The following is an 8,425-nucleotide window of genomic DNA, read 5'->3' as shown; positions in this document are numbered from 1 at the left end:
AGCCAAACGAGTGTCTTGATTTTGGACGCTTGTATAGATGATCGCTTGCATGCTTGGCGCTACATACCCTCTAATCAAGCTCTCTTCCTCTAATTGCGGCCTCCTTAATTTATATAATGATGGTTGTATTTTCAACCAGTCTTCTTCTCAAAGTGCACTTCCGCTCAAGCACAAAAGTTATGCCGAGTATAATGATTGATCAAGAGGTCAGCTACCGCCTGTATAGATGGTGGGTGGCTGGCTGCTTGTGAGCTCGAATATTACCGGCTGGTTCTATCAAAATAGCAAAGATCATAAATGCTCGCATGCCGGGCCGTTATTGTTTCTCTTGCTTTGAACCTGAAGTAAACCGAGCACAATGGAGCTTTGAGTATGGCCGCTTGCTCTCATTAAAGGCAGGTAATGCTTTGTTATTAAGGTCAGTTGCTCAAGCTCGAGCTAGTTGATATTGCTTGATCCTGCTGGGCATCCAGCCATTCATTGCCGGCTGTTTAGAGCCTTTGCAGGCCGAATGTTTTTTTATCGTGCTGGGCATTATTTAGACCAAAGTGATCTGAATTCTCGGTCCTCATTACAAAAGCATGAAGACCCATGTTAGCTCACGCATGGCTTGATGCGTTTGCTGTGGATGCCGCTTGCTTGGCTGCCGTTTGTAGGATTATTGAGTGTCGGTTGAGACCATTGACTTAGCTTGTTTTGTGACCGGCTGCCTTGCTTTTGTCTTGATGGTGTAGTTCAAACAAACTTGGGTTGGTTTGTAATCATGATAGCTTCTTTTGATATGTCGCTTGTTATTACAAGTTTAGCCAATCATGCCACCCATCACAAAGTTGGCAAGACATGCCGCCTGTTTTTGCGTATATGGTCATGTATAACACATTCACGCTCTTGCTTCCCATACATACAGCCGCCTAGCCACTTGTTTTATACATACACACGAACTCATTCGACTCGGCATTTAGAGTTGCTTGTTCTTGGAGTGTCGTTTGTTATACAGCCGTTTGCCCAGGATACTTAGCTTGAGCTTTACATGTGGAGCTAACCACCTGCTTTGGAAGTCGTACCACAGTCGGCTTTGGAAGTGTTACGTTATACACCTAAGAGGGGCTTGCTGCATTTATTGCATCTAGATGCCGCCTGCTTCTTCAAGTATTTGCCCATTCAAATACTCCTTCATATGCTCAACTCTCCAAGATAATGTGCCATGCCGTCTCTTGCTTGATGCTTGGCCTTTGGTTTTAGTGAGTGTCTAGTTGGCTGTGCTGAAGACGGATGGGTTTAGGCGGGCTGCTGCCTGGCCAAGTGCTGGGCACGGTCAGGCGCCGCCTTCTCTTGGCTGGCCGTGAGGTTTGAAGGCTATACGCGTGAGTACCGCATGTTCCTTGTAGTAATATTCAACTCACATATACTTAATTAATGTTGCATGTTTATGTGGAGCTATTAACATAGTGTTGGTTGTTTGTTTTTAGAAGATCAAGCTGGAACCAAACTCATTTGCATCAAGTATACTTGGCATTATAATTTTGAGCAAAAACCATGCGGCCATTGAAAGTATCCAAAGCTCTTGCTTTCAAGGTTTGAAGTAAGCTTCGCCGGTTCGTCTTGCTTGGGCGCCTCTTTCTTGCGTGATAAGGCCGGTTGTTTGCTGATCAAACGGCATCATGTGGCTGCCAAAATGTTCGGACACCATTAACAACCAAAACAAGCAGTCGGCAGCCGAGAGTTTTGAGTTTGAGCAACCAAGAATGCCATTGATAAGCAGCTGCTTTTGATAAATGGCCGTGTATTTTTGGCACAAGATGGCCGCTTGTTTGTGTGGAGTTGAGAGGCTTGTTGTTTACCCAAGAGTCGCCTCCCTGTTATGAACTTGTCGTCCACTTGATCTTACATAGGGAAAAATTGCGAAAGCAGCAGAGCTTGAAAATCCCACTTGATTTTGATGTTATCATCAGGCGCTTGGTGAAGAAGACTCGTAAAAGTAGATATTACGTGGACTTTTGTGATTTTATGCTAACTGTCATGTATACGAGATATGGGTGTGGCCCATATGACCCTTGTAAATATATATACTTAAGTGGTCCACTACTCACGTATATTCTTAGGTAGTGCGGCTTTCTTTGCAAGTAAAACACCCCACTCAACAAATTTTAAGAAAGTAGTCGGCTTTTTTTTTTTTTTTTTTTTTTTTTTTTTTTTTTTTGTTTTTTTTAATCATAATAATGATTAACAAAAATGAGTAATAATGACTTGATAACAATTGCTTACAAGCCTATCCATACGACTCTTGACACTTTGCTGACGCTTGTAGTACTTAGCTGCCGGGTCAGAGGCTGCTATCTTGCCGACTGTACCCATTGAGTATGCAGCCTGTCTAAGCATGGGACACGTATGACCTCATGATATAAGACTTGAGGACTCCTTTATCAGCCAGACGGTTCAACAGCGGTTTGAGACTATAACATTCGTTAGTGTTGTGGCCAATATCCTCATGGTAGTGACAGTATTTGTTTTTGTTCCTATTTTTGGCGGAACCCTTCATAGGAGCCGGCTTGTCAATGGAGACTTGATCCTTAATTTCCATGAGGATGGAGTAATAGTCTTTATTGAATTTGTACTTTGAGGAGTACGTCTTTGCGTCTCTCTTTTTCTTCTGGGACGGCTGTTCTGAGGATTCAGCCACCCAGACTTGTTTTCTTTTGTTTTCTTCTTTATTAGCCGGCTGTGTAGGCCGACTCTCTCCGTTGTCAGACCTCTTGAGATCCAACTATTTACTGATGTTACAGAGCTCGGTCGCCTGTATATAGGCGTCCGCCTCCATTAATGCTTCTTGGAGGGTAGCTACCCTCTTCCTGACAAGGTCAAATTTGAAGTTCGACCCGTCCTTCAAACCTTTGAAAAAGTCTGTGTAGGCTACCTCATCAGACAGTCCTTGAATCTGAATTCTCATCAGATGGAACCTCTTAATGTAGGAGCGTAGCCCCTCCTTCTCCCCTTGCCGGATAGCTCCCAAATCTAGGCTTGTTTTCTTGGCAGGAATGTTGATGGAGAAGTTTGACGTGAACAAGTGTGCAAGCGTGTTAAAGTTGTTTATACACCCGGCTGGCAAGTTGCCAAGCCATTGCTGGGCAAGACCCTTCAATGTGGCCGGGAAACACTTACACCATGTTGCATCATCCAACCCTTGGAGGTACATAAGGTTGGTGTATGCCATCAAGTGGTCTTCAGGGTTGGTAGTTGTTTCGGGGTTTTCTGATGTCCTGCGGGAGAGTTACAATTCCGAGACTGGAACCGGACGCCTGTACCTGCAAAACAACGGAGACTCCTTTTGGTGGGAGCTCCGCCTCCAACGATCAAGTTAGTACTTGTTTAAGGAGTAATTAATGCGGAAATTAAAGTGATTGGGTCTCTCTAGGTGAGAGTGTTTTTTGCGTGGTCTCCCCTTAATGAGGATTAAGGGAGGTATTTATAACCTCGGGAAACGTGCCAATCTAGGTTTAGGTTAACCTTGGGCTGATTGGGCTTCCCTCGGAAGTTGGGACTAGGTGACCGGTTATCCCAGGTGTCATGGGAAGGACACGTGTCGTGTCGTAATTGGTCCATGGTGGACGGATAATTGCTTGACACGTGGCAGGCTCCTATTGGCCCATGTGACGGACACATGGCGGAACCTGATTGGTCCACTTGTCAGATGGTGATTGGTGGGGAAAAATCCCCTAATCATTTGCCCCTCACAGGTGGCACGTGACTGGTCACGTGTTACCTGTGACAGGTATCGCCCTGTAACAGGCGACGGCCTGCTACAGGTGTCACTCGGCGAGAGGCCGAGAGATTCTCCCGCCAAAATTTTAAATTCTGGAAGTGACCCTTCGCCTTCTCACTTCGCCTATATAAAGGAGTGTTGACTTCGGTCATCTTCACACTTGAAAACTTTGTGAGAGAACATTCGGACCCCTGAACTTGCTCTGACATTTTGGACCCTTTCTGCCTACCGCCTGCTCTAACAAGCCGACTGCAAAGGATTTTCAGAACTTCATCAATCGTCACTCGTTCAGGTAACCGTCGGTTCTCTTACTCTTAATTTTCTCTTTACTTTATTCTTTTTTGAAATGGCACCACGGAAGCACACGACACGACCTAGGTTAGTGATCAGCCGGTCACCGGGGACGGCTGAATCTAGGACTAGGAGTGCCGCCTGCCCTTTTCTGGACCCATCTTTGCCCTTTATACAAAGTCCGGCTGTATCTGTGTCTATGCAGAGCATGATGGCCAGAACAAAAAAGACTGCCAGGATCTCAAACTCAGACGGCTCCTCCCACAGGGTGCCGATTAGTGAAACATCTGACCAGGCGCCAGATGTGGAAGTGAAACAAAGCGGCTTGAAAGCCGGCAGTTCTGAGGGAGGAGTCAAAGTGACCCCTTCCCATTTTACAGTTGACAATTCTACATTCTCTCATGCTCCTTTTAAAGGAGAGGAGGCGGGCCCCTCCGGGAGAGGGGAGGAGTCGTCCTCTTCAGACTCGTCAGAGGACGATTCCGAGTCTAGCTCTTCTGGCCATGCCTCTCTGGACACAGAAGAGAAAAACAGTCGCCTGCAAGAGGCGAGGCTTTCTCACGCAGTTGAGAAGGGGGACGATTGGGCGGAGCCATCCGCCTCTCACCGAGAACAAAATACCCCCTACTACTGCACGGTACCTCGGGGCCGGATCACAGCCATGCAAGAGAAAGTGGAGAGCTTTATCGCAAACCACACAATGGGCCCCGACTTTTTAGTGTTTGTGCCGGATCCATAAGACACAGTCGTCTGGCCGGCTGGTACCAGTTATGATAGCGCCTGCTTTGGCTGCTACGAGGCGGCCATCAAGGCTGGGCTGCGCTTCCCACTACATCCGGCTGTTCAGCGGATCTTGGATGGGTATGAGTTGGGGTTATGGCAGTTAGCCCCGAACTCATGGGTCAACGTACTCGGCTATGTGGCCGGGTGCGAACTGCACGGGGTGGAGCCGAGCTTCGAGGCTTTCGCCTACATGAACTACCTCAGCCGGACCCCTAAGGCAGGCGGTACCGGCTGGTATCAATTCACGAGCCACAGGGGCTACCTCATGACGAGAGGTAAAGCAAACAAATGGAAGGACTGGCGGAGCACCTTCCTCATCATTGAGAATTCTGGAAGTGACCAAGTAAACATGATTGTTACCTAGTCGCCAAGTAACTGAGTAGTAGAGGTATCAAGCGGTGGGTACCGGTTGTTCCCCTTCATTCGCCAATGTTTGTTGGCTTTTAACTCATAGGTTGTTAACCTAGCAGGAGTAGTGGTTGAGAGCCCCTGTTTGCTAAAAACAGGCGGACGACTCATACCTTTTAGGCTCCATACTAAGTTTGAGAGAGTGACTATGAGTTAACTTTGGTGTTACTCAGTCGCTGTCACTCCTGCTTGAGTAGTAAAGGTACCAGGCGGCGGAGGACGGTTGAACCTTTTGATTCGCCAATGTTTGTTGGCTATTAACTCAAGAGGTACCCCCTGCATTTATCCCAAGTAATACAGGCGGTCATCTGACTCAGATGTCAACTGCTACCACTGGTTTGGTTAGTGATAGAGTTATCCTTGTCTCAAAAACGGCTACGTGGTTGCCCTTGGGGACAGTCGTATAGGTGCCGTGTAATTAGTTTATAGAGTAATGTTCCACCCAAAAGGGAGCTGCTCTCTGCGACGAATTTCATCTGGAGGGATGCCGTCGGACGCCTGCTATGATGTTGGGACAGGTCGTATTAGTTTTGAAGATTGGATCAGTTGGCTTGGCGCCTGGCCTGATCATTCGGCCTGTGGCCTTGGTTAGTTCTTGGTGAACGTAGGTGCTAAGTAAAAGGAGGGTAGCCGCCTGTTTAGGCACAGGGTCGGCCAGGCCCTGATCATTTTTAGTTAAGTATAAGGGGGGTGGCTGTGTGTTTGGAACCAGTCGGCCCTCTTCTATGGAGAGTAGTCGTTTATATGTCCAGACAGCGTGCCCCTATGGTGATAGATTAAATATTCAATGGAGAGTAGCCGACTATAAAGGTACAGGCGGCATGCCCCTCTGAAGATAGAGTAAAATACTCAATGGAGAGTAGCCGACTGTAAAGGTACAGACGGCATGCCCCTCTGAAGAAAGAGTATACTCAATGGAGAGTAGCCGACTGTAAAGGTACAGACGGCATGCCCCTCTGAAGATAGAGTAAAAATTAAACATGGAGAGTAGCCGACTGTTTGTTAGTAGGCGTGCCCCTCTTAGTACAAAATTGAATATTAAGTGCAAACTTTTATTAAGTAGCCCTTGACTATTTACATCATTCAAAAGAAATATTTCTTAAGATTATCTACATTCCAAGTTCGAGGCAACGGTTGTCCGTCTGGTGTTCCCAGACGGTAGGTACCATCCCTGACCTCTTCACAGATTCGATAGGGTCCTTCCCAGTTGGGAGTTAGTTTGCCAGACTCATTAGCCCTACCAACTGCTTCCATTTTTCTAAGTACAAAGTCCCCCACTTTGAGTGGACGCCTGTGTACTTTTTTTTTTGTATGATCTAGTCATTCTCAAGCGGTAAATTTCATGGCGCAAGACAACATTGCCCCTCCTTTTAGGAAGTGAGTCTAATGCCAGGCGCATGGCTTCCCAGTTTGCCTCTTCGTCATATAGCATTACTCGAAGAGTCGGCTCGTAGTGTTCTATTGGAAGAACAGCTTCCGCACCGTAAGTTAGGAGGAATGGAGTTTCTCCAGTCGCCCCTTTTTCAGTCGTCTTAATGGCCCAGAGAACATGTGGTAATTCATCTGCCCATAGGCCGCCTGCTCGTTCAATCTTTTTCTTGAGACCGTCTGAGATGATTTTATTAAAGGCTTCTACCTGGCCGTTGGCTTGTGGACGGCCGACAGATGCAAAGTAGTGTGCAATTCCTTGGTCACCCAACCAGCTTTTGAGAACAGGCGTCTCAAATTGGGGACCATTATCAAAAACCATAGACATGGGAACCCCGAACCGAGTGATGACATTTTTCCAAATGAATGAAATTACATCCTTCGTCTTGATTCCCTTTACAGCCTCCGCCTCTACCCATTTAGTGAAGTAGTCGACGGCAACAAGTATGTACCTCCTTCCGCCTGTAGCAGGCGTATATGGACCCAGAATATCCATGCCCCACTTCGCAAACAGTAGTGGGCTATGAATGGTAGTGAGGTCAATAGCCGGACGGTGAATTAGCTTGCCAAACCTTTGGCACTTGTCACATTTTTTCACCATCTCCATTGCATCTGCTTCTAAAGTAGGCCAAAAGTAGCCCTGCCGCCTTGCCCGTTGAGCAAGCGTCCTGCCGCCTATATGGGAAGCACAGTAACCAGAGTGAAGATCGTCTAGTATCTCTCGTCCCTTTTCTGGTGTAACACACTTTAAGAAGGGTTGAAGGTACCCCCTTTTGTGAAGTTCTCCCTTTATTATTTCAAAACTGGTTGCTCGTTTTTTCAGTGCTGCCGCCTGTTGATGATCATCCGGCAGGGTGCCGTTTGTCAGATATGCCCTAATTGGATCCATCCAGGTTGAGCTTCTGTCTAGGATTCCAATAGGGTCCTCCTCGATGCTTCTCTTCTCCATTACTTCCCAAAAAACAGTTCGAGGAGTATCACAGGAGGCGGATGATGCTAATTTTGACAGTGCATCCGCCTGTTTGTTTTCTGATCTCGGCACTTGGGTCAGATGGAAATCCTCAAGGGAGCCGATTGCTTGTCGGACCGCCTGTAAATACTTGATCATGGTCGGATGGGTTGCTTCGTATTTGCCATTGTACTGACTCACTATCAATTGTGAATCGGAACAGGCGTCTATTTTTCTTGCCCCTGCCGCCTTGCACATGCGGATTCCGGCTAGTAAAGCTTCATATTCTGCCGCATTGTTTGAGGCCTGAAAACTGAAGCGTAGAGCATACTCGTACCTGTCGCCCTCTGGCGACTGACATATGACGCCTGCTCCACAACCATTTGAAGTAGAGCTTCCGTCCACATATACCTTCCAGACTTGGTCTGTAACATGAGAGTCCGGAGGACGAGTCATCTCAACAATAAAGTCAGCAAAGACTTGCCCCTTCACTGCTTTTCTAGGCTCGAAAGTAACTTCGAGGCTCTGAATTTCTATGGCCCATTTGATCATTCGTCCTGACGACTCCATGATGGTCAGTGGCCGATTGATAGGTTGGTCTGTATACACGACGACTGCATGTGCCAAAAAGTAGGGCTTCAATTTTTTAACAGCCATGAAGAGTGCAAGACCAAATTTCTCCACTAAGGGATACCTCAACTCGGCATTTTTCAGTACGTGACTGACAAAGTAGACCGGGAGCTGACAGTCGTCTCTTTCAGCAAGGAGAACAGCGCTTAACGCATGATCAGAGACGGCCAGGTACA

The sequence above is a fragment of the Chenopodium quinoa genome, unplaced genomic scaffold, assembly GCF_001683475.1.
Source record: "Chenopodium quinoa cultivar QQ74 unplaced genomic scaffold, ASM168347v1, whole genome shotgun sequence".
NCBI lineage: Eukaryota > Viridiplantae > Streptophyta > Magnoliopsida > Caryophyllales > Amaranthaceae > Chenopodium > Chenopodium quinoa.
The sequence above is the reverse complement of the archived record's forward strand: the minus strand, read 5'-3'. Positions refer to the sequence as shown.